Genomic DNA, 25,149 nt, shown 5'->3' with positions numbered 1-25,149 from the left:
TGATGAAGCCTATCTTCATTATCTTCATCTTTAAAGGAAAACGTTCTTGGAGATTTCAGTTAAAAATGACTCATCTCGGGGCTCCTGGGTGGCTCGGTCGGTTAAGCGTCCAACTTCGGCTCAGGTCGTGATCTCACGGTCCGTGACTTCGAGCCCCGCGTCGGGCTCTGAGCTGACAGCTCAGAGCCTGGATTCTGTGTCTCCCTCTTTCTCTGCCCCTCCCCTGTTCATGCTCTGTCTCTCTCTGTCTCAAAAATAAACAAACGTTAAAAAAAAATTTTTTTTTTTAAATGACTGATCTCGGGGCGCCTGGGTGGCTCAGTCGGTTAAGCGGCCGACTTCGGCTCAGGTCATGATCTTGCAGTCCGTGGGTTCGAGCCCCGCGTCGGGCTCTGTGGTGACAGCACAGAGCCTGGAGCCTATTTCAGATTCTGTGTCTCCCTCTCTCTGACCCTCCCCTGTTCATGCTCTGTCTCTCCCTGTCTCAAAAATAAATAAAACGTTAAAAAAAAAAAAATTAAAAAAAAAATGACTGATCTCATTATAAACATAATAAACTCACAAATCAAATAATAAGAGTTTGCATTTCAAAGGAAGACAATTGTTTATTAATAACCACATTAATGAATATTAATACTATTTAATATTTAACAATGTATCTTAGAATTTTCTACTTTTAAAAATACTATCATACATACACTACCATTTTTAAGGTACTGAAAATTAGTACATATAAATTATAAGCAAACATCTGCATATGGTGTCAAAAGTCATCCCATTCCTATAAAAAAAAATAACAGAGTAAGAGGTTACCAGCCACAAAAATTGAGAACTAAGATTAAATATTTTAGTAATGTGGATAGAAAAGAAGGGCTAGCTAATAACAGTGAGACGTCTATCAACTCAGAAACCATTATTATATATATATATATATATATACACATATATATAAATATATATAACACATAAACATATACAAAATACATAAATATATAAATATATTACATAAAATATACATAAGAAGCTTTTTATTGCAAACCACAAATAACTATAGATTTTACTACTGATTGTATTTACAAACCATTTTACATGGTTCCTAAATATATACAAAAAATTTGAAACATATTAACAGGCCTGGCATTCTACTCCTAGGTAGAATATTCAAGAGAAATGAAAACACATCCACACAAAAATTTGAGCACAAATGTTTATAGCAGCACTATTCATAATAGCCTAAATGGAAATAACCCAAATATCCATCAACTGATGAATGGATAAATAAAATGTGGTATATCCACACGATGGAATATTATTCAGCAATAAAAATAAAAGAAATATTAATACAAGATATAACATGAATAAATCTTAAAAATATGATGCTAAGTGAAAAAAGCCATTTGTAAACGATTGCAAATTTTATGAGTCCAATTCATATGAAATACTCAGAATGGCAAATCTACACAAACAGAAAGTAAACGTGAAGTTGCCAGGGTCTGGGAGAATGTGGGGATGAGGATATCTTGCCAAAGGGATATGAGGTTTCTTTTAGGGGTAATAAAAATAGGGTAATAGTTATACAACTATATGAATATACTTAATGCCACTGAGTTGTACAATTTAGAGGGATAAATTACATGGTATGTGAATTATATCTCAAGAAAGCTATTCAAAAATTTAAAAAGACCAAACTACCCAAAGCAATCTACAGATTCAATGTAATCCCTATCAAAATTCTGAAGGGATTTTTCATAGAACCTTAACAAACAATTCTGAAATTTGCATGGAATTACAAAAGATCCCGAACAGTGAAAGTACTTTTGGGAAAGAAGAACAAAGCTGAGGGCATCATGTTCCCTCATTTCAAACTACATTGCAAAGCTAAGTAATCAAAATAGTATGGTATTGGCATAAAAAAAAAATGCACATAGATCAATGGAATAGAATAGAGAGTCCAGAAATAAATCATACATATATGGTGAATTAATTTGTGACAGAGAAGCCAAGAATATATACAATGGGAAAAGGGCGGTCTCTTCAATAAACGGTACAGGGAAAACTGGACAGGCACGTAGAAAACGAATGAAAGAGGAACACTATCTTACACCATCCACAAAAATTAACTCAAAAAGGATTACAGACTTGAATGTAAGACCTGAAATAATAAAATTCCTAGGAGAAAACAGGCAGTAATCTCTTTGACATTGGTCTTGGCAATGATTTTTTTGGATCTGACAGCATCAGCAAAGACAACAAAAACACAAATAAACAAGTAAAAATACATCAAACTAAAAAGCTCCTGTATAGAATACTATCAAAGAAATGAAATGCAACCTATTGAATAGGAGAAAATATTTGCAAATCATATATATAATAAAAGGTTAATATCCAAAGTATATAAAGAACTCATACAAGTCAACAAGAAAAAAATAAACAAATCATTTTTTAAAAATGGGACAGAGGATCTGAATAGACATTTCTCCAAAGACCAATACCAATCCAATACAGATTGACCAACACTGCAAATCATCAGGAAAATGCAAATCAAAACCACAATGAACTATCAATTCACACCTGTTAGAATGGCTATTATCAAAACAACAAGAAGTATTGAAGAGGGTATGGAGAAAAGGCAACCCTTATGTACTGTTGTGTTCCGTTAGTGGGAATGTAAATTGGTACAGCCACTGTGGAAAACAGTAAACATAGAAATATCATGTGATTCAACAACTCCATGCCTGGCTATTTATCCAAAGAAAATGAAAATACTAAATCAAAAAGATATATGCACCCCTATGTTCATTATAGCATTAGCTACAATATATTGGCAAAATATGGAAATAGCCTAAATGCCACTGATAAATGAATGAATAAAAAAAAAAAACATGGTGTGTGTGTATATCATCTATATCTGTATCTATATCTATATCTATATGTACATGTACATGTAATGGAATATTATGCAACCATAAGGAAGAATGACATCTTGCCATTTGTGACAACATGGATGGACTTTGAGGGTATTATGGTAAATAAGTCAGACAGAGAAAGACAAATACCATATAATCTTATTTATCTGTAGAACCTAAAATAAACAAAACCCCTGAAAATCCAATAAATAAATAAATAAATAAATAAATAAATAAATAAATAAAACCCAAGCTCATAGATACAGAGAACAGATGGGTGGTTGCCAGAGGCTGGAGGCTAGCGGTGGTAAAATAGGTGAAGGGAATCAAAAGGTACAAACTTCCAGTTATAAAATAAGTCATGGCGAAGTACAACATGGCAACTAGGGTTCATAATACTGACTTGAATATTTGAAATGTGCTAAGAGAGTTAATCTTAAAAGTTCTCATCGCAGAAAATAAATCTGTGAATGTGTATGGTGATGGTTGTGACCCAGATTTAGGGCGGCAATCATTTTGCAATATATACAAATATCTAATTTTACGTAGTACACCTGACACGAATGTAATCTGTCAAGCATGCCTCAATAAAAGAATGTTTAAAAGTAATTTTAAAATTAAAAACTAAAAATAAGTAAGTAACATATTAATAAGTCAAAACTCTCCTTCACTGTCTTTGTTGATCTCAACTTCACAAACCCTCTATCTGAGCCAGCACATCCAGAGGCAGAAAGAATCTCAACTGTCCCAGCTGTGCCCCTGTGGGAAATTAGTGTTAAGGTCTTCCTGCTGTCACCCACATGGTTGACCAGCACACTCCCCCAAAAGACAGTTTCAAAGTGATAGGCACCCGAAGCGCTCCCAACTGATAACAGCTTCTATGCCCAAATTCCAGAATGGAAGATACTTCTTGGTATCCTACCTGTCAGATTTTTTTTCTAAATCCTGCTTCTCCAGCCTACTTACCCTATTTATAGGCTGTAGGTTCCTGAGTTCTCAACCGCTGGAAAGACTACACCAACAAATCTCATGCCTGTATCTGTCTTCCTTGTGCTCCACCAGCTTGGGCACTGTGCTACCACAGCAAGATCCAACAGTTTGCCTGGCTGGACAGTGGGAATCCTCTGGGCCAACCTGATCTAGTTGCCAGATTGAGCATCTATGCCGAGCTGTGCAGCTGGGCACCAATGGGCAGAGAGAATGCCTATCACAGCTCATCAAACCCCAGAACCTTCTACCTTATTAACATACATTATACTACTGACAACCCTGGAGATTCTGAGACAGTCATGTATTGATGAAATCTTTTCTAAGGAACTGCAAAATAAGATGTTGTCCTTTCTCTCAATTTCCTGAGGTTGAATAAAATCATTTTGAAAGAATGTATCATACTGGAGGGAAGAGAACTAAAGAAAACTATCCTAACAGATCACTGAAAATATCCAGTCGAGTCCTCAAACAAAACCCAAAACAATATTCATACAGTATGGCACATTAAATGGTACTGATTTGCCTTTTGATCATTATTCTGGAGACTGTCTGAAAGAAACTATGTGTTCTCTGAGTTAATGTTCTCATTATAAAACAATAGATAATTCAATGCCACACTTCTGAGGAAAAAATATTTTTGTGACCAAAATGAAGAAGCAGCAGGTTATATCTCAAGTTTCTTTACTCCTTAAGAAATACACTGTCTGACTAAAAGGCGAAAGAATTACAAATATACACTTCCAATTGATTCTGTTAAATGCCTCGCCACATAGATGCAATGAAGTATTCGCAACGTACTAAATTATACTATGTTATTAATTGCTTAAAAACCTTAAAAAGGTGAATGTTTAGAACATAAAATGATGTGTATTCTTACAGAACACCTCAAACACTTGTGAAAACTAATCACTGGTATGTTGCCTGTTATCACAGAGTGAAAATAAATGTGTAAGGCTAAATATTAGCAGTCATAAGGGAAGTGGAATTCTGTGGTTCAATACTAAAAACAGCGTTTTACAAAACTGCCTATCTTTGCTGTTAAGAAAGACCACTTAAAGGTCTAAGGACATGGGAGCCATGTTTGCTATTGCCTCACTCTTCATATTTCTGGAATTTCCAAGGGAAAAGGCAGTCAAGATAAAAATTCAATCTGTCTGCAAGTTTCTATTACTTCCTACTTATTTGGGGGGAGACGTCCCCCTCTTTCTGAGAATCTAACTGCAGCCACAAATATTTCTCAATTCTTGATTTCTTTTTTCAGTTTCAGAAAAAAAGGTTTAGAAAAGATTTAACTGTTGGATAGAATACAGACTGTGAATAACAAAAAACAAACAAAAAGCAAATGAAAACCTAATTCGCTCATTTTCATATCCTTTAGAGCAGCTAAGATTTAAGTTGTTTTCAAAAGGGGATGAGTTAGGAGGAAACAGTTTTCTCACTACAACTGTCTCTCAAGATATTCTAAAGGCTGAATGATCTCCAGGGAACTTAGCTTATGGAGATACATGTTCTAATACATCTTGCAACATTTTGATGTACCCTGGGGCCTCCTCAGGTCCCTCAGAAGCCAAAGAGTCTGACTTTTTCCTTAACATCTGAACATCGATCCTCTAGGATTACTCAGGAAAGTTCAGGATTACTTCACCATGAAACATTTAGCTTCTATTTCTTCTAAATTAGTTTCCTTTTTTTCTTTCTTTCTTTCTTTTCAGAGCATTAGTATGCTACAGTGAAACAGAAGACATTATTATCTTCCCAATGCCAACTGAAATATCATTTAAAGTAAAACAAAAAGATTTTATATACAAGGAAAAAAGATAGAGCCCGAAGCCCTCACAAACAAGAAGTGGGAGGGGGGGAAAACTGGAAGAGAACAGATCCACAGGAGAGGAAATGAAAGAAAACAGTCTATACTCCTTTGAAATCATGACATGCACTGTTCTCAGTGTCTTTGATTACCTGCTAAATTACCACAATTTTCCAATACACATGCCAACCTCTCCGTTCTGCCTGCTCCTCCTTTCCATCACAAAATCTTTTCTTTCCTTAATTATTCGTCCCCACAAATTACCCCCTCATTTCTGGAATTTAAAGAATGACGAACCATGAATACTTTACAAGTTCTGTAAAATGAAATTTCTTTACAAGCTTCCTTTCTTTGCTCCAACATTTGGCATACGAGTTTATGGTACAATATCCAAGGACCAGCAGAGCTCGAGTTTGCCAGCTGAAGCGAGGGAATTCCAAATGGGACATTACTCGGGAAAAGTCCCATGACATCTTATAAAACAATCGCACTAAACACACACATGCTTGTTTTTACTCCTAGTAAAGCAATCCCCAAAACGTGTCCTCCACCCTCAGCAACAGACAAGGACCAAGAAGAGTGTCCACTGCAGCTGACCGAACAGCCACACCTTCATTTCCACCACAGTCAGGAGACATCACTGCCAATACGTTGACATGGACGAAACGAAGAGAGAAGGACCAAAACAAAACAATAATAAAATGATAATAATAAATAAACTCTATTTTCTGTTTTTTTTTAATGTTTTATTTATTTTGAGAGAGAAAGAGAGAGAGAGAGAGAGCAAGAAGGGGAGAAGTAGAGAAAGAAGGAGAAAGAATCTGAAGCAGGCTCCAGGCTCTGAGCTGTCAGCACAGAGCCCGACGTGGGGCCTGAACTCAGGAACCACGAGATCATGACCTGAGCCAAAGTCAGACACTTAACCGATTGAGCCACTGAGGTGCCCCAGACTCCCTTTTCTTCTTTCTTGCCTCACACAAAGCAAAAGAAACCCAAAGTCTTCTTAGGATACTGACTGGGAGTAAGAGACAAAGAAGTATGACAACTGTAGCACAGGACATATAGTCAGTCTGATAAATACCGAACTCAAGGCAAATCTTCAAGCTACCAAACAGAGCACAAGATATGAGAGGTGTACAGAATGACTTAAGTATGCATTTGACAGAGTTCAATTCAGTACCATTCCATAAACATTTAGTAATAATCTGCTATTATCAAGCACTCTGCAAATCATGAAAATTAAAAAGGCTGAGCTCTCTTTTTTGAATATTAATCCTTCTCATATTATATATAAATGCAGCTATTTCCAATCAGAATGCCATTTTTGAATGCTCTAAAATTTTATAATCGTCTTGCATTTTCCGAATCACCATTCTACATTAGCAGGTGTGCAACATGTCTAAAATCACATGAATGTGTTACATTTTAAAGTGCTCTTATAAGTGGAAAAGCTTTTCAAAGATCTAAATCATGTCATGGCTAAGGGAGGAGCAAAGTCTCAGCTCAGATGAGGAGAAGCACTGTCATCACATGGAAGCATCTGCAGTGTGGTTAAAAAATACAATGAGCGGGGCGCCTGGGTGGCTCAGTCGGTTAAGTGTCCGACTTCAGCTCAGGTCATGATCTCGCAGTCCGTGAGTTCGATCCCCGCGTCGGGCTCTGCGCTGACCGCTCAGAGCCTGGAGACTGTTTCAGATTCTGTGCCTCCCTCTCTCTCTGACCCTCCCCCATTCATGCTCTGTCTCTCTCTGTCTCAAAAATAAACATTAAAAAAAAAATAAAACACTTTAAAAAAAAATACAATGAGCAATACATCAGTGCTTGGAAGACTTTGCCTCTACATTTAGATGCTATATGTAACAAGAACAGTTATCATTCAGTGTCCCTGCATCCTTGCTGGATACAGAGTATGGTTATCACAGCAGTCAGAATTGTGGTTACATCTTAAGAGGAGAGGCTCATATAGGCAGCTTCGAAGGACCAGCAATAACTTTTTCCTGATTGCTTTGTTTTTATTATGATTCTTTATACCTTCCACATATGCTTTATCCACCATTCTGTACGTATGCTGTACCTGACAAAAAAAAAAAAGCAATACAGCGAGTATTTCTGGAACACACGAGAAACTAGCGGTAGCAGCTGTCTCATGGGAGAAAATGTTCCATTCACTACACATCCTTTCCACCTTTTTAAAGTAAATATATGTAATACCTTTTGAAAAATAAATGATAGCAATAAATAAGTAAATCTGTAAAAACTCTGCCCATACATCACATTGAAATTGAAGATAAGCAATGAAGATTTGTACCTTGTAGTTAAAAGTAAGGATCTTCAAAAATCGGACTAAGTGCTACTAGTTCCCATGCTCAGCATAAAAGAAAACTTCAGAAAGAGAGCTACATATGGAATGACCGGTTCTCCACAGGCACGACAGTCAAATTTAACAGCTTCAGTCTTGTTCACGCAGTCTACAGATGCACGATGTATTACAGGTAGAATGTCCAACCAAGTTAGCATCCTGATTGGTTAAACCAGTCCTTCCCCCAGATCCTCCCATCTCCAAAGGCATGTGTGCTCCTCTCCGAGGATGGCATCTCTTTGTATCCCAAAGAGATGGAGGTGGTGAATTATCTGATCCATAATATCTCAGAGCACTCAGAGTGGGAACTCAAACGTCACTACAGAGTCAGAATCTCCCATCTCAACACCAACCAAAATAAAATCAACTGAACATTTTCATGTCCTCTCTTTACATGGTTCAGTGTAGATCATAAGTCAGTGAGTCACAAAATCCAGTTCAGACAGCAACTGATAAATGAAGGAGCTTTACCTAAAGCATGTCTACCAGAGAAAAACTCAGGGAAAAGCTAAAAATGTTGGAAGTTCTAAAGAAACATGATTTAAACAGCCCAGCAGAGCTTTAAAGATGAAAGCTTTGTGGAATTCTTGTGGGATAGGAACCAGTGTTTTCAGATGGAAGTTTCTAGCACTGGAGTTCTATATCAACCTCCTCCCAGTAGCACAAATAATAAAAGAATGCTATATGCATACAGATTTCACAAGAAATACACATTGGGACAAGAGCTCTGGGAGATGAATAATAGATATGATTAAAAAGTCATATAGGGGCACCTGGGTGGCTCAGTCAGTTGAGAGTCCAACTTGTGATTTCAGTCAGGTCATGATTTCACAAGCCCCGCCTCGGGCTCTGTACTGACAGCATGGAGCCTACTTGGGATTCTCTGTCTTCCTCTCTCTCTGCCCTCCCTTGCTTGTGCTCTCTCTCACACAAAATAAATAAATAAACTGAAAAAAAGAGTAATCTCTCTCTATATATATATCCAAAAGAATTGAAAGCAGGGACTTAGATACTGTATACTTACTGTATACCCAAGCTCATGGTAGCAATATTCACAATAGCCAAAAGGCAGAAACAAGCCGAGTGTCCATCAACAGATAAACAAATAAGCAAAAGGTGTTACAGACACACAATGGAATATTATTTACCCTTAAAATGGAAGGAAATTCTGATGCATGGTACAACATGGATGAATCTTGAGGACACTCTAAGCAACATAAGCCAGTTACAAAAATACAAATACTGCACGATTCTACTTATATGAGGTACCTAGAGTATTCAAAATCACAGAGACAGAGAAGAGAATGATGATTGCCAGGGTCTGGGGGAAAGGGAGAATGAAGGGCTTCTTTGTAACAGGCACTGAGTTTCAGTTGTTTAAGACAAAAAGAATTGTGGAAACAGATGGTGATGATGCTCGCACAACAGCATTAATGTATTTAATATCACTGAAGCACACATTTAAAAATGGTTAAGGGGTGCCTGGGTGGCTCAGTGGGTTAAGCATTTGACTTTAGCTCAGGTCATGATCTCACAGTTCATGGGTTTGAGCCCTGCGTCAGGTTCTGTGCTGACAGTTCAGAGCCTGGAGCCTGCTGCAGATTCTGTTTCCTCTCTCTGCCCCTTCCCTGCTTGTGCTCGGTCTCTCTGTTTCTCAAAAAAATAAGTAAATGTTTAAAAAAATGTTTTTAAATGGTTAAGGTGGTAGATTTTATGTTCTGCATACCATGCACAATTTTTTAAAAAGAAAGAAAAAGGGGCACGTGGGTGGCTCAATTGGTTAAGTGCCAGACTTTGGCTCAGGCCATGATCTCACAGTTCATGAGTCTGAGCCCCTCATCAGGCTCTGTGCTGTCAGCAAGGAGTCCACCTCAGATCCTCTGTCCCCATCTCTCTCTGTCCCTTCTCCCAACGGTGTGCTCACTCTCTCTCTCTCTCAAAAATAAACATTTTTAAAAGAAAAAAAAGGCCAATATGGAACCAAAAGCTATTAGTTTATATCATACCTAAATATAAGTATATACTTTTATAAATTATACATATAAATTTTACACATAAATTTAAATTTATATATATATATATATATATATATCAATATATAAATGTATATATAAATGCTAAATGAGATAAGCCAGATACAAAAGGACAAACATCATATAACTCCATGTACATGAAGAGACTGAAGTAGTCAAACTCACAGAGATCAAAGTAGAATGGTGGTTACCAGGGACTGGGGGTGGGTGGGAATGAAGAATTATCGATTAATGGGTAACAGTTTTAGTTTGAGATGATATAAAGATTCTGGGAATGGATAGTGGTGATGGTTGCACAACACTGTGAATGTACTTCATGCCACTGAGTTGTGCACTTAAAGATGGCTAAAATGATACATTTCACTTGATATGTATTTTACAACGATAAAAAAGATCACGTTTATAGTCAAACGACCAAACAGAGCTGTGAATTCAAAGACAGAAAGATAAAGGTTAACAATATTATTCAAAATATGGCTTTTCTTGGAAATCATTTGAAGAAACAGAGTATAAACTGACAAATCATTGTACCAACGATTAGTCTGGACAAATCTCTGGTCTCTACAGTGAGAATCACATCACTCAGATGTAATGCTCTTGTGCCAAGCACATCTGCACCCAACAGCCCTACTCTTGGTGACAAACCAGCACCCCACCTCGGTCCATCCCACCCACCCCCATTCTTCCCACTGTGCCACTGAAACTGGTAAAGTGTTTCCTCTGTGTAGATTAAATCGCATTATGATCTACTCAGACGTAAGCTATATATACACCAGAGGCTGCAAACTGAAATGCAGGTACCATATGCACAAAGTGATGTGTAAGAGAAAAACAGCAGCACAAAACTTGATGGCACATAAGAGACAAGCTCAGTGTTGGGAACACCACGAAACTGGTCAGGATCTTGGCGAGCAGCAGCACAGGGGGACATCTGCTCACTTCCAGGCAGCTGCTCTCATGTATAAGTCCGTTGTTACCCAAACTACCAATTTTCCAAGAGAAATTACTTTGAACTAATAGAAACGAAACTTCTCGTGAAATACAATCCTTAAGTTTGTTCTCAAGGGGGAAGAAGAAATGCAAAAAGTGGGGAAAGGGAGCAGATGACATGTTTGGGGTGGAGCCACCCAGCTGGCTACTCACAGAGCCTAGTCCTTAATGGAGAGGGAGATCCAGACTTAGAGGATGTTGGAGAGGTAACATGTGAACAGAAAATCTATAGATGATTCAGAAAGCCATGCTAAGAACAATGGGCATTTATTACTGATGCTGTAATAATAAGGTGTTTCAGATTTAGTGCAATAATTCTTGCAGTACCATGGAGAACAAATTGAAAAAAATGAGGGATAATAGGGAGACCAGTTTAAAAATGTAAAAATGTAAAATTAGTAAAAAAAAAAAAATGTAAATTAATTCTTTAAATACACACCCAACGCTTAAAATATATTTTAAAGAGCAACTTGCCAAGTTCATATCTGGTTCTGTTTTTTGTTTTTTTTTTTTTTTTTTTTAAAGCTTGAGGCAATGACAACGAACTATTTCCTGGCCACGGTTAGGCCATAATATGTGTGATGCAGCTACAGAAATACTGTCTGAGAAGAAAACTGTTTACTTGGCCCAGTGTCAACAGAAAAATTTTCAGCCAGATACGGATTTATTTTTTCCATTTCAGCTTTAGGACAGGGTTTTATAAAACCTCCAACTTTGTTTATGGTTTCAAAATCATGATACAACATTCAAATGTTGCTCCGTCATTTTTGTCATATGTGTATGCATGGAATGAAGGTGAAATATATTTAGGTGATTCAGAGAAAGCAGAAAGAGCCTTAGTTAGGTTGTGCATTTAGGTTTTATTCATGCTGCACAAGGTTGATTCTAACAAGTTATAGAAGACTAAAGGGCACTAGGGAACATATTTAGATGAAATCAATTTATCAACATTTTTGGATTGCACTTCCTCATAAATTTGGCAGCTTTTCACTGAACAAAGCATACCAGTTTCTTTCTCTGAATCCTCAAGCTTTGCAACCACCTTCCTTGAAAAGTCCAAATGAATTTTATGCTAGTGACTTTACATTAGGTGTTATTTACAAACCAAAACACACAAAATGCTTTCTTAGCAAAGTTCAAGCTTTTAATTCTGAAAACTAACAAAGTAAGCAAATCACAGGTAGGCTAAAAAAATGAAATACACAAATAAACACCCCACCAATACATTATCCTATCATATTTCTCCATGGAAAGTATAAACCACAAAAATATAACTCAGAATTGTATAACTACATAGCTTCTCGTATGCCAACTATCCTAGATGGATACCAGAAATATCTGATGAACATGGAAGAGAAGTTTTTGTAAGAAATCTACCCAGTATTTATTAATTCATTGTCAACCCAGGATTATGGAAGTTAACTGTGCCTGCTTTGTATTTAAAAGTCAGTTTGTTTATTTGCTCAGGCTCAGTTATATCCACTGGTTTCTTCCCAGGAGGATCTTATCAACTCTTCCATGTATATGGTCTAATGGTACAAATCCTAATACTTTCATTAGGCCTTTATTACCAATTTAGTAATTCAGGTTTAGTAGCCATTTGAGGGTCTTAATTTCAATTTTAACCAATGCCATGGTAACCGAAATGGAATTTCAGAAGCATTACTTTCCTCTCTCCTATCTTTCATCTTGTCCTCTGTACTGGCTCTTTTCCCTCAGGGTGAGAACACGTTCGGCTATCCATCTTACTTTCCTAAAAAGAAATCCCTCAGCCCCCTCAATCCCTCAACCTACACGTGGTATTTGGTTTACTTACACTGCCAAAACCATATCTGTACTCACTGCCTCATCAAGCACTGACTTTTAATCTAAGTTCCCAGGGCTATTTATTCAAATGTTGTCCTAACAGTCTGACTTCCTCTACTAGCTTATTCTATATTGCCAGTCACCTGCTAGCCATCTCCAGCTGGACAGCTGATGTGTAGGTCAAAACCTCGATGAATTCAGAACATGAATCCTCATCCCTTCCCACTACCTCCTCTGCCCATCCCCCAATCAAACTTAGCCTCGCTTCACTCCTCTTGGTAATGCTGCTCTCCCGCAGTCCCTTCCCCTCTTCTGAGCTAAATCTTGGAGGCATCTCTACGGTTTCTGTCTCTCTCTCTCATACAGCCTTGGTAACCAGGTACCAATGACTATTTCCTACGCATTCTAACCACCCAAGTCGACTACTGCGTATTCATTTTCATTGACATTTCCATTCTTCAGTTGTTCATGGACTCTTGTTTGAAGTATGAATGATGTCATCATACTGGTTCTCCCCCTTCCTTCCATCTATTACCTTTCTGATTATTTTATACACTGTAGCCAGATTCATCTTTCAAAGCACAGTGATGCACTCCCTTGCTCAAAAACCTTTAATAACTTCCTCAAATTTCAAAATAATCCAGGTCAAGTTCTTTGACCAGGTATCCAGGAAATTTGTAATCTGACTTACTTCTACCTTTTTTCCTTATTTTCCCACTGCGCTGTTTTCTAATCTAATGTTCCCACCATGCTCCTTTTGGTAGGTGCTACTCAACACTGGCTTCATCCCATTCCTAAGCCACTACTCCTACTGTCCCCCTCGACCCCCAAATGCCCTTTTCTCCCTTTCCACCACCCTCATCCTGAGAAACGTTCACCAGTTTGCCAATTTTCACCACTAGAAGTAATGTCTCCCGGGTCTGAATTACTGTAAGGCTCTGTACTTCTCTTTCGATAATAACTTCATTCTACTTGTCTTCTTTTATTGCCTCAGTGATATAGTTTTATCTCCCCTCCAAAAATTCCAGAGTTTTTTAAAGGCATCATATATCTTTCATCTTTACATCTTTCTTTCCCCTACCAATGCAGGATAATTTCCCCAAGATGTGTGCCATCTAACCTGTTGTTGAGTAAGGGAATAAATTTTATTTTTTCAAAAACACCTTGAAATCTGTAAAACACTGACAAAACAAAGAGCTGGGAATACTGAAGGCAATTACATTTCCTATTTCTATAGCTGCAAGGGCCCTAGGATGGTTTACACAAAGAATTTCAAACAGCTGACTTAGTAATCTACCTCAAAGGGGTCTATCCCTCTTCACTAAATTGTGTGCCATAATGAAATTAAAAGAAACTGTCCCCAGTCCTAACGGGGTTCTGTCTCCATCTATGAATGAAATAGAGTCATAAGTAATTGGAATCATTTAATGCCATTTGCAAAATAGCCTTACATACTAAACCTTACCATCACTGTCATTTACAAATATAACACTGTAGAGATTTTCAAAGGTGCACTGTATGTCTAAGTTCCTTAAATCACTGAAATAATGACTTTATAGGCTCAAACTTCACTGATGTCATGAAGGCTTCTATGGATATTTTTCATATTGATAAAATTTAGTGCCAATTACTTAAGTATTTCCCATCTTACATATGAAGAGACTGAGGCTCAGAGAACATAAATTACTTGCCCCAACTCACACAACTAGGAAAGTTGCAAAATCAGGACCCACACCTGGGCATTCAGTTCTCTGTTCAACAGAGCCACCTCTTCGGGTGATAAAATACAACCAGCGGGACAATCAGTTTACATGGAAGATTCCTTTATAATTTTCTGAAAGAAACCTGGCTAACTGGAAGCACCACCATGGCATTTCTTTACAGAATCTCTCGGATCTGGTTCCAAGCCAAGGCCGGTTACTAGCACCATTGCAACACACTAATATCTATGGCGTTGCTAATACTCTCCTTTTCATATTAATGAGTTTTATCTAATTTTTAAATAGAGGTGACTCAGAGTGAGATGGATATAATATGCAGCAATCATTAGCCCGATATGAGAGCAAAAGTCACTTTCCAAAGCACATGGGAGTTTCTACAATTCTTTCCTGTTTTGTAGGGTTGAATTTCCTCTTAGAGAGGAAACATATCTCAATGACCCATTTATAAATAAAAGCCTATACATGCCCATGCGCTATTTCCCTTTGGATTAGATGACATAACATTGTAATACAGATGATTTCTAATATGCCTGTAAAGATATCAGAACAAAACACGTATTATTAAGCCATTTAAGAAAAATAAACCAGTATGTATTTCTCATCAGCCTAGCCCACAGATTTGTATATGGCTATTATTCTTAAATTCAGTGTCATAATAACACTATCTTTTTTTCTTAATTATAGGATACCATCTGCTGCAAGATAAAACACTGATGCAATAACAGATTGGAAGGGAATTACTGCAAGTGTACATAAGTAGTCTACAATCAGAAAATATTCGGCTGGTTATTAATTAAAATGCCATGACACTGTGATACAATACTTCATGGAAAGTCTATTTATACTAAGATTAACTGTATTTCTAAGTGGATGAACAAACTGAAACAGGAGCTTTAAATAAATTAACTATACCCCCAAAACTGAGGTGGGGTAAGAGAAAGGAGAGCACGAGGAGGAGGAAGTGGAGGAGGAGGAAGTGAAGGAGGAGGAGACAGAGAAAGAACAATAAAATAAACATTTCTCTTCCATAACCACCCAGATCAGCTTGCCAGCTCCTTTGAGCACTTCTGAGGATGTGAAGCAGGTATTTATTACACTGTCTAGATGGGATCTTATATGCAGGGTCAAAGGCATGGCGGTGGTTCAGGTATTAAGAGAATCCTACCAGTGAACACTAGAAGAATCCTCTATCTTTCCTAATCAACTGTCAACAACATCTACCTGTTTCGTATACACAGACTACATATGTTGAATATTAAAATTATCAGAATCTGCATTTGTCAGCAAGGAGAGAAGACACAAATGTTAAAAAGATGATCTACTTTTAACGAAATAAGTGTCCTATTAACAATATTAACTAAGTGCCATGGGACCCCCCCCCCCGAGGGAGCCAAATAATTCTGCCCAGAGGTATCAGCAGGAACTCATTAAGAAGATGGCATTTGAGATGGGCCCTGAAGGATCTGTAAAAGTTTCTAGGAGAAAGACATTGTGTCAACAGTAGAAGCACAAAATCAGATAAGTGAGTGGTTTCTTTGAAGATCCAGTATGGTCTGTTTATATTAGCAATGAGCTATTTCTCTCTAAAATGACTCACAAATCATGTTTTTTAAATCATCCACGTTGCTATTCCCACTCCTAATAATTATTAAAAATGAATCTTACAAATAAATAAGCATTTCCTAAGCACTTTTCCTATGGTTGCTCATTTAATCCCCGTGACAACTCTTAAGAAGCCCTACTGTCAGTCTCCCCACTTTACGGATGAAGAAACCAAGGCCCAAAGAGGCTAACTAATTTGCCCAAGGTTACACAGTTGGACTTCAGGAGGCCCTTAGAGCCATGTTCTACCCCACGTACTGAAGCTTCACCCCTAATTATACAGCATCACAGCTGCTCCTACTATTCAAGTGTCTCCCCACATCTACCCAACCTAAATATATTCTGGACAAAAAGAAGGGGGATCCCAGAACTCAAGTTCACCTCCTGCCTCCAGTGAGATTTTTTTTCTACTCTCCTTTTCCTTCTTTCTTTTTACCCTTTCAGACCCTCAAAACTGCCATTCTTCTCTACACTAATCCTTTATTCCCTCCTCCTTCTCATGGTAATGTCACTAACAGGGCAGCAGGATTAAAAGGAAAAAGGGAGTCAGTCTGAGGCAGACAGGTTAATCCCCAGAGCTGTCTTGTCCCCAGATCACCAAGCCCCTACCAGAGAAGGCAGACTTTCATAAAACACAGAAACAGGCAGGCACTGAAGACGGAAAAAAAGTAGTTAAAAAAAAAAAGCATTGTTTTAGATGCAATTTCTCATTCACTACATTTCAGCACATCAACAGCAGAAAGTGAACATCTCCCAAATAATATGTTCTAAAGTTTAACGGTTCTTCTTGCCCTTTACAAACTATGCTTTTTTCAAATTGATTTTTAAAATAAGAAAGCCCTCTATGCCTACCCATCAAGCAGAGGGGCCTTTATTAGAACAAGAACAGAAGCTGAAAGGGCGAGAGCACATGCTCCCAGATTAACTTACCAAAGTATAAGAGTTAAAGGAACCGAAACTGGAGCAAAACATATTAGCCAGTAAAATTCGAATGGAGAGTTCAGAGCACAGGTGGATACTTAAAAATGATTTAAATGAACTGGCACGTAGTAGTGACATTTTCCATTCTGCAGTCATACCCATCACAATGTGTTATGATCTCATTAAATTCACAAGCTAACCCAAAATAATCCAGGGCTCAATATAAGCAGGAGACTAAAGTAAACCAGTGGTACAAGAGGAATTCAGTATATTACACTCCTTCTGCATTCTTAGCAAGCGAGTGGGTAAGCAAGCTAGTGAGGAAGGAGGAAGGAGGAAGGAGGAAGGAAGGAAGGAAGGAAGGAAGGAAGGAAGGAAGGAAGGAAGGAAGAAAGGCAGAGAGATGCATTTATATAGGCACGAACGATATCTGGTATAGAGCTCTCTTGAGTGAGCGAGCTAGTGCGAAAGGAAGGAAGGAAGGAAGGAAGGAAGGAAGGAAGGAAGGAAGGAAGGAAGGAAGGGAGATGGATTTATATAGGCACGAAGGATATCTGGCATAGAGTTCTCTTGAGTGAGCAAGCTAGTGAGGAAGGAAGGAAGGAAGGAAGGAAGGAAGAGAGAGAGAGAGAGAAAGTGAGAAAGAAAGAAAGAAAGAAAGAAAGAAAGAAAGAAAGAAAGAAAGAAAGGCAGAGAGATGCATTTATATAGGCACAAAGGATATCTGGCATAGAGCTCTCTTGCTCAAGGAAAGCCCACTCTCATACAAGACATGTGGTGAGCTACCCCAGGTTTAAAGACCTTTGTTTTAGGACACTGAATGGCGTTTCTGGGTGGTCCAGTATTTAATCGGCCACATGGTTTTCAAATACTTCCTTATTTCTAACTCAAGTGTAATATAAACATCAATTCACAAAATCACATTCTCAGTATTGGGAGAGATCTCAAGAAATCATTTACGTTCTCTTCCCTGTGAAGTCATCCTACCTTTGTCTTCTCCAGATTATATGCAACAAGTAGTTCAAGTGAGATACTTTGCATTTTGGATACATTTCAACAAACTCAACCAAATATCAGGTGGGCAACTTTACATAGATTAAAGGAACTCTCCAGAAAGAAATCATGTAGAACAAGAAATGTATTCACCATTGCATACTTCTTGAGAAATTTTACGAGGCACATTAACACTTTTTTCCATGCAGACACCAAACAGTTTTAAAGGTAAACTGGACTTCTCCCATATTCTGGTTGTAAAGTTGTATTCTGCCTCATTAAGTAGTTATTCTACTTCATCCTATAACGAGTTGCGTTTCTAGACTAACCAAAGTGATAGGCAGAGTTCTCAAGTGATAATGGCATCATTTAAAGTAGAAAGCATTGCTTAAATGCCAAATAATCCGAATGGCTTAAAAAACAGTTGTACTTTGCTAATGAATAACAAATCAGAGCTATACTTCTACTTATTGGTTAAAAAAATAATAACCTAAAAGCTGACAAATCTATTGGCACAAAGTAAAATGTGTATCTTGACTAATTTGGTATGAATTTGTTGGGCTTATCTAATCACAAGATAGCAAATTTATAATATGCTACTAAGACCTCGAGAGAGTCACTTATGATTTCAAACTTGCTAAGATCACAAAGCAATTTTATCTACTGTAACAGGCTATTTGCTAAGTGTCAAAATCATATGACTCAATTTTTAGAGACAAAATAGTTTAATTTTATCAAGAATTGTACATGGTCGATTTAATTTTCAACTCAAAAGTTGTTCTGGAAAGAATATAAATTTTGATGGAACACAAAACTTATTAAATATTGCATCTAAACACGCAATTAAATGCATCTAAACATGCATCTAAACAATTAAATCTTTAAGTATAAACCAAATATAATTTGGCGCATCCTGGCTTTTGGGGCTGTTATTATTGCGGTATTTGGTGACACAGCATCACATGATCTCTAACTAACAGAACATATAAACACAAAATATTTTAATTTCAAAACATTAAATAATTATAACAGAGGAACAGAACTGAGCACAGGTTTTCATGGTGCCAGGTACCTAACAGGCATAAAAATAAATATTTGTCAAAGGAATGAATAGACATAGAAAATTGAAATGGGGTTTCTTTTTTTTTAATTTCATGGTTAATTACGGAGTAGTAAAATTATTTGAAGCATAATGGATTTTGGAAACCAATTCTAAAGTTTTTTTAGTGTACAACTAAAGTACAGTTACTAATTTCCTATGTTTTGTACTTACCTGAGTAATACACAGAGGTATAAATTCACATTTCAAATTAAAGACTGCCTGTCGCAGAGTATTTATATAAATGAAGAAATATTTAGTAAGGAATATCACATACAAGAAGACATCACATCAGCAGTGTCAACAACAAAAAAAATAAATATAATTAAAAAATTGAAAGATAAATATTCAAAGAGGTTTCCAAATATTGAACTACTACAGCCTTACAGAGAAGGGGCAGAACCTCCAACTGATGTCCTAAAGCTTTTCTTTTCCAACATATGACAATGTCATTAAAAATTATGAACCTAATTATAACAGTCAAGTAGTGACAGATGGTTTCTCTGAATGGTCGCTATACCTTTTAATTTAGTTTGCAAAAAAAAGATACATCTCCTGAATTACAATGCAAGTATGTTAACACTCAAGTGAATTCTCTTTTTAAAACACCAAGGTGGAATTTAATCAAAGCAAGCTTTTAGAGAACCAACACGTTGCGGTCAAAGTAAGGGACTTCCCAAAGGTCCACTAAATCCGGAGATAGATTTTGGTTATCTGGAAGAATGGTTGGACTGCTTTGTTCAAACAGTTCTCCCTAAATTCTCAAGCAAGCTCTGAATGATACTGAGTGGGTGGCAATAAATTTGAGATTAGGCGTCCCTGCAAGTACACTCCCCAGTAGAACAGTAACTCTATGTAGCTTATTAAATGCAAGGTGATTATATGCTTCAACAACCTGACTGTGCAGAGCAGGGCTGACGGACATGTGCAAGGAGCTAAATAAAAAGAATGAATGCAATCCTAAAGAGAAGTTCAACTCAACTCTCCTAAGATGACCTGAAGAAGTGTGGAGGCCAAATTCACTCTCACACAAACCCAAGGGTGATCAAATTCCTACAGTTCATCCACAGAGCATGGCCGCAACGATTTTGGACTGGAAGATGTTCAAAGCAAATATACTCCAACACTCATAGGCTGGGCCCTCAGCAGGCCCAGCTTTAAGAAATGTACCTTACTGGGGCGCCTGGGTGGCTCAGTCGGTTAAGCATCCGACTCTTGGTTTTGGCTCAGGTCATGATCTCATTGCCTGTGAGATCCAGCCCTGCATCAGGCTCTGTGCTGGGCATGAAGCCTCCTTGGAATTCTCCCTCTCCCTCTCTCTCTGCCCCTCCCCTTTGCACGCTCTCTCTCTCTATCTCTCAAAATAAATAAATAAATAAACATTTTTAAAAAGTTTAAAAACATGTAATTTCCTGATTCTTATAAGAGGAATTAGATGTCAAATGCAAACCTGTGTACCAAATTGAGGCAACTTGTTTTTTCAGACTTCCAATTATACTAATTTAAATGCAAGAGGTATCAAGTAAAATCACAATAATGGTTTTAAAATAATTAACTCATGACAGGGACTGATTAGCCGGGTCAGTGGATGATTTTAAATATCCTTAGTTTCTATTACTAAACACATCATCTACATACTAGAGGATGCATTTCTTTCTATTCTCCAGAATAGGGATATAGTGGATCTAATTCGTCCAAAAATGGAAATTAAATCATTAAGAACTTAAAACTTGTGGACAGATGGGAGACAAAACACATTCCTGTCTAATTCCAATGAAAACTGCCCTCTGATTTCTCAAGAGACATTCGTATTGATCCTGAATGTAACCAACAGTGCAACAGTACTATGGCCCTGGTTCTGCTTGAAAATCAATAATGCAGGGTCTGAATTGAATTCATGTTGCTTTACTCAATAGTGGATTTCTGTTCACAGATTCAAAGGCAAAAGAAGAGTCAATAAAAGCCACAAAGAGTCTTCTCCTATGCCTAACAGATTTCTTCACCAGGTGGTAGAGTGCCATGGCGGGTTGGCTGTGCAGAAACCCACCTGCGCCCGGAGTAGAACCTGGCACAAGAAATGCAGGCTTGTGATTTATAACAGACCTGGCATAGATTTCAGATTGTCTGTCCAATGAGCCAGTGGGCACATGATTTGGGGAGATGAAAGAATTCTTTTCAAACACTGGACAGAGACATTCTGGGTCTTTTTAGAGAATATGAAGGAACTTTAGTGATGTAGATGAGAATCGAAATTTAACACCTCAATTTTTAAAATCTAAAAAAAAAATTCAATTCAATTCAATTCAATTCAAATTAAAAGGCTACCAAAGAAAAATCTGTCAGAGAAAACGCAAACTTCCAAAGCAACCACTGAGCCGTGATTGAATAAGAAACAAATATAAGTGATTCATGACTGATTAGTATTACAATGTTTGCTGCTGCAAATTATTATGGCTTGTGGCTTAATCCTCTCCCCCCAAAAAGTTGCTAGTAGTTATTTCTCTCCTCTGTGGGACTCATTCTTATTACTTGAAGCTATCCAATAAATTGTTTTCAAGTTCTACCCCAATCTCTGCTTTATTAAGTAGTTATTAAGCAACAAGGCTAATAATAGTGCTAATAATAGTTAACTGTGAGAATTATTTAAGTGGTAGTTCAGAGTCCATAATTTTTTCACTGGTTCAAGACTTCTCCATTATATGCCACATGGCCCTCTGCTTATCTAGTTCAGATAAGTAGAAACTGAATTAAACACAGGATAAAATGGTATATAGCCTTAGGGCCCCATGCTACTACTAACAAGGGGTAGTACATTGAGAGCAGTGAAAACTGTTTCAGGATAAGGGGACAGTGGTACAAAGGTTCTGTGGTAGGAATGAGTTTGAGGTGTACAAGAAAGAGGAAAGGAGTCAGTGTGGCTCAAATGTGGCCGGCCAGGGGGGACAAGAATAATTTTTGAAAAAAAAATAGTAAGGTTGGACAGAGAAATGGAAGCCTGATTATGCAGGGCTGGTAGGGCAAGTTAAAGGGTCTGAATTTAATCCTAAGTATGATTGGAAGCCTTTAGTGTATTCTCAGCAGAGAATGGACACTACTTGATTTATGTTCTAAAAGATCACTGGGGCTGCTGATGTAACTATAGGGGCACAATTATCAAAGCCAAAAGAACACTCAATCGGCACTACATTTGTCCAGTTAAAACGGTATGGCTTTGACTGATTAACAATGAAGATCGAGAGAAATGGTCTGATTGAGAACACACTTTGCAGGCAGAGACCAAAGTACCTGCTGACATGATATAAACAGGGATGGAGCATAAGGTAGTGAAAAAAAAAAAATGAGCAATCAAGCATTCTTTGGAGGGTTTTGGTTTGAGCTGACAAAATTCAAAGAAACTAACCAGGATGAAGAAGACATGGTGGGAACGAATACAGGGTGAGTGTAAAGAGACTCCAAAGCTACGTGTCTATGGGGGAAGCAGTTGGGATGAGCTACCCAGAAGTAGCATCTGAATTGGCATATAAAGGAATCAGACATGTGACTCCTAATGAGAACATTCTACCTAGTCAGAGGGAATAATACTTATTAAGGCTCAGAATTAAAAGATTAGCTCCATGTATTTCAGAAACTGAATTAATATATTTAATGGCCAAATGGTAAAGAAAATGACTGCTGCAAAGTGCACCACCACCAAGTACGCGATTTTGTAAAATGTGTATACTGACTCACTGAAACCACAGATCTTCCAGTTTGGGACAATCCTTCAGCAAGTTATTTCTTAGCAATTACAAAGTTTTCATAATCTAAAACACTTACAGTTGATTTATAACAATATTTTATAACCATTTAGTATTATTGTTTTCTGTGTCTTAACTTCTCTATCAAGTATTTTACACCCTTGTAAACAAACACCAGGAAAGAGGGGTCTCTTATTCTTACTACCCACGGTAAAGCCTTTGATAAAAGGAAATAGAGTGCTCTATTCCAGAATGCCTTTAGAATGTTCAAGATTTCCTTAAGATTCATATATTGAAAGCCAGAAGTTATATTTAATACCTGAATTGCTTCTAAGCTCCTGTAATGATCATGGAAATAACTTCCCTGGGAGGGGAACAACTTAGGAAAAGTTTATCTTTCTAACCTTATGCAGACTATATAGCCCAAAGTACTGAAAGAAATGTATGCTTTTTCATGTTTCACACTGCTGTAGAGAAGCACTTTCACCTATTTCATTTCAAGTTAATTGGTAGGATTCATCCCCACTAATCTATTGGTGGTGACGCAAGCACCACAGACCAAAGGCAGCTGATGAGTAGCCTTCTTTTAATCATTATTCCTTTGTTCATTCCTTCATTTATTTGGCTTGAGGAATATGCAACTGGCATGGAATCCATATTACATATGTGAAAAAAAAATATTATTTAGAATTTCTACTTATTTTGGAAGACTAGTTAAGACTAAAATGACACATTTAACTTAATGGTAAGGTTCAAAACTCATTGGAAACCCTCTGAGGATTCTATGCTTTGGGGAACATCCTGAGAAACTTTTGTGTATTTTCATTCACTTTTTTCCTCCACTTGCTTTTCCTAGAAACTGCTGGACACTTTTTTCTAAGCTTTACTACTCTGTTTTAAGATAACATTTGAATTTATGCTCATTTAAATCTCAATTCAACACGAAGCAGGCAGAAAGCATTGTATACCAGCATTATATTGTATAATACAGTATATAATGTATATAAATATATAAAATATATACCATCTAGTATTATATAGTAAAAAATTACATTATGTATTATATAGGGGTTACTATATTACATAGTATATAATATAGTAGTCCCCCTTGTCCATAGGGAATACATTCCAAGACCCCCAGTAGATGCTTGAAATCAAGGATAATACTGAACCCTATACATACGCTATAATTTTTCCTATATATATACACTTATGATAAAATTTAATTTATAAGTTAGTCCCAGGAAGAAATTAATAGCAATAACCAGTAATAAAACAGAACAAATCATAAAAATATATCATAATCAAACTTATGTGAATGTGATCTCTCTCTCTCTCTCTCTACCTAACTGTACTACACTCACCCCTCTTGTGATGATTAGAGATGAAAGAATGCCTGCGGATGAGATGATGTGAGGTGAGTGGTACTGGCCTTGTGACGTAGTATTAGGCTACTACTGACCTTCTGATGCTGTGTCAGGAGGATCATCTGTTTCAGAACCGCATTTGACCGTGGGTGATTGAACCCACAGAAAGCAAAGCCACAGGTAAGGGGGATTACTTTATATATTAAAAACATATAGATAATACTGCACTTAAAAATTAATGAGCAGGGGCGCCTGGGTGGCGCAGTCGGTTAAGCGTCCGACTTCAACCAGGTCGCGATCTCGCGGTCCGTGAGTTCGAGCCCCGCGTCAGGCTCTGGGCTGATGGCTCGGAGCCTGGAGCCTGTTTCCGATTCTGTGTCTCCCTCTCTCTCTGCCCCTCCCCCGTTCATGCTCTGTCTCTCTCTGTCCCAAAAATAAATAAAAAACGTTGAAAAAAAAAATTAAAAAAAAAAAATTAATGAGCAAAGCACACTGCTGAGAGTACTTCTAGTGCTAAGACATTATTGAAAATTCAGAAAAATAGAAAAAGACTCTGGTTCATCACAAGAGAATCCATTCCTTTCTACAGTAATCAGGTTGGGGGAGAGAACGAGAAATTAGTGACAATCTGACAGGTACTTTCAGTAGCAACAGTCAGAATAAAGTGTTTAAAAATATTTTATGGGGAAGGGAAAAAAAAAAAAAAAAGAGGTTAGAGTGGGAGAGAGCCAAAGCATAAGAGACTGTTAAAAACTGAGAACAAACTGAGGGTTGATGGGGGGTGGGAGGGAGGGCAGGGTGGGTGATGGGTATTGAGG

The 25,149-nt window shown here is 37.4% G+C and overlaps 1 protein-coding gene and 1 long non-coding RNA gene across 8 annotated transcripts in view; both read right to left on the bottom strand.

The window, feature by feature from the left end:
- Window positions 1-25,149, bottom strand: part of UTRN (utrophin) — a 514,842-nt gene that overhangs the window by 185,130 nt on the left and 304,563 nt on the right. The window lies entirely within an intron of this gene.
- Window positions 580-23,902, bottom strand: LOC131515500 (uncharacterized). Its single transcript, XR_009263602.1, has 2 exons — window positions 20,609-23,902; window positions 580-20,548 (listed from the first exon to the last, which is right to left on the bottom strand). It is a non-coding gene; the product is annotated as an uncharacterized LOC131515500 (long non-coding RNA).

Source organism: Neofelis nebulosa, chromosome 6 (assembly GCF_028018385.1).
Source record: "Neofelis nebulosa isolate mNeoNeb1 chromosome 6, mNeoNeb1.pri, whole genome shotgun sequence".
NCBI classification, from domain to species: domain Eukaryota; kingdom Metazoa; phylum Chordata; class Mammalia; order Carnivora; family Felidae; genus Neofelis; species Neofelis nebulosa.
Note: the sequence above shows the minus strand (reverse complement) of the source record. Positions and strands in the feature narration are given on the sequence as shown.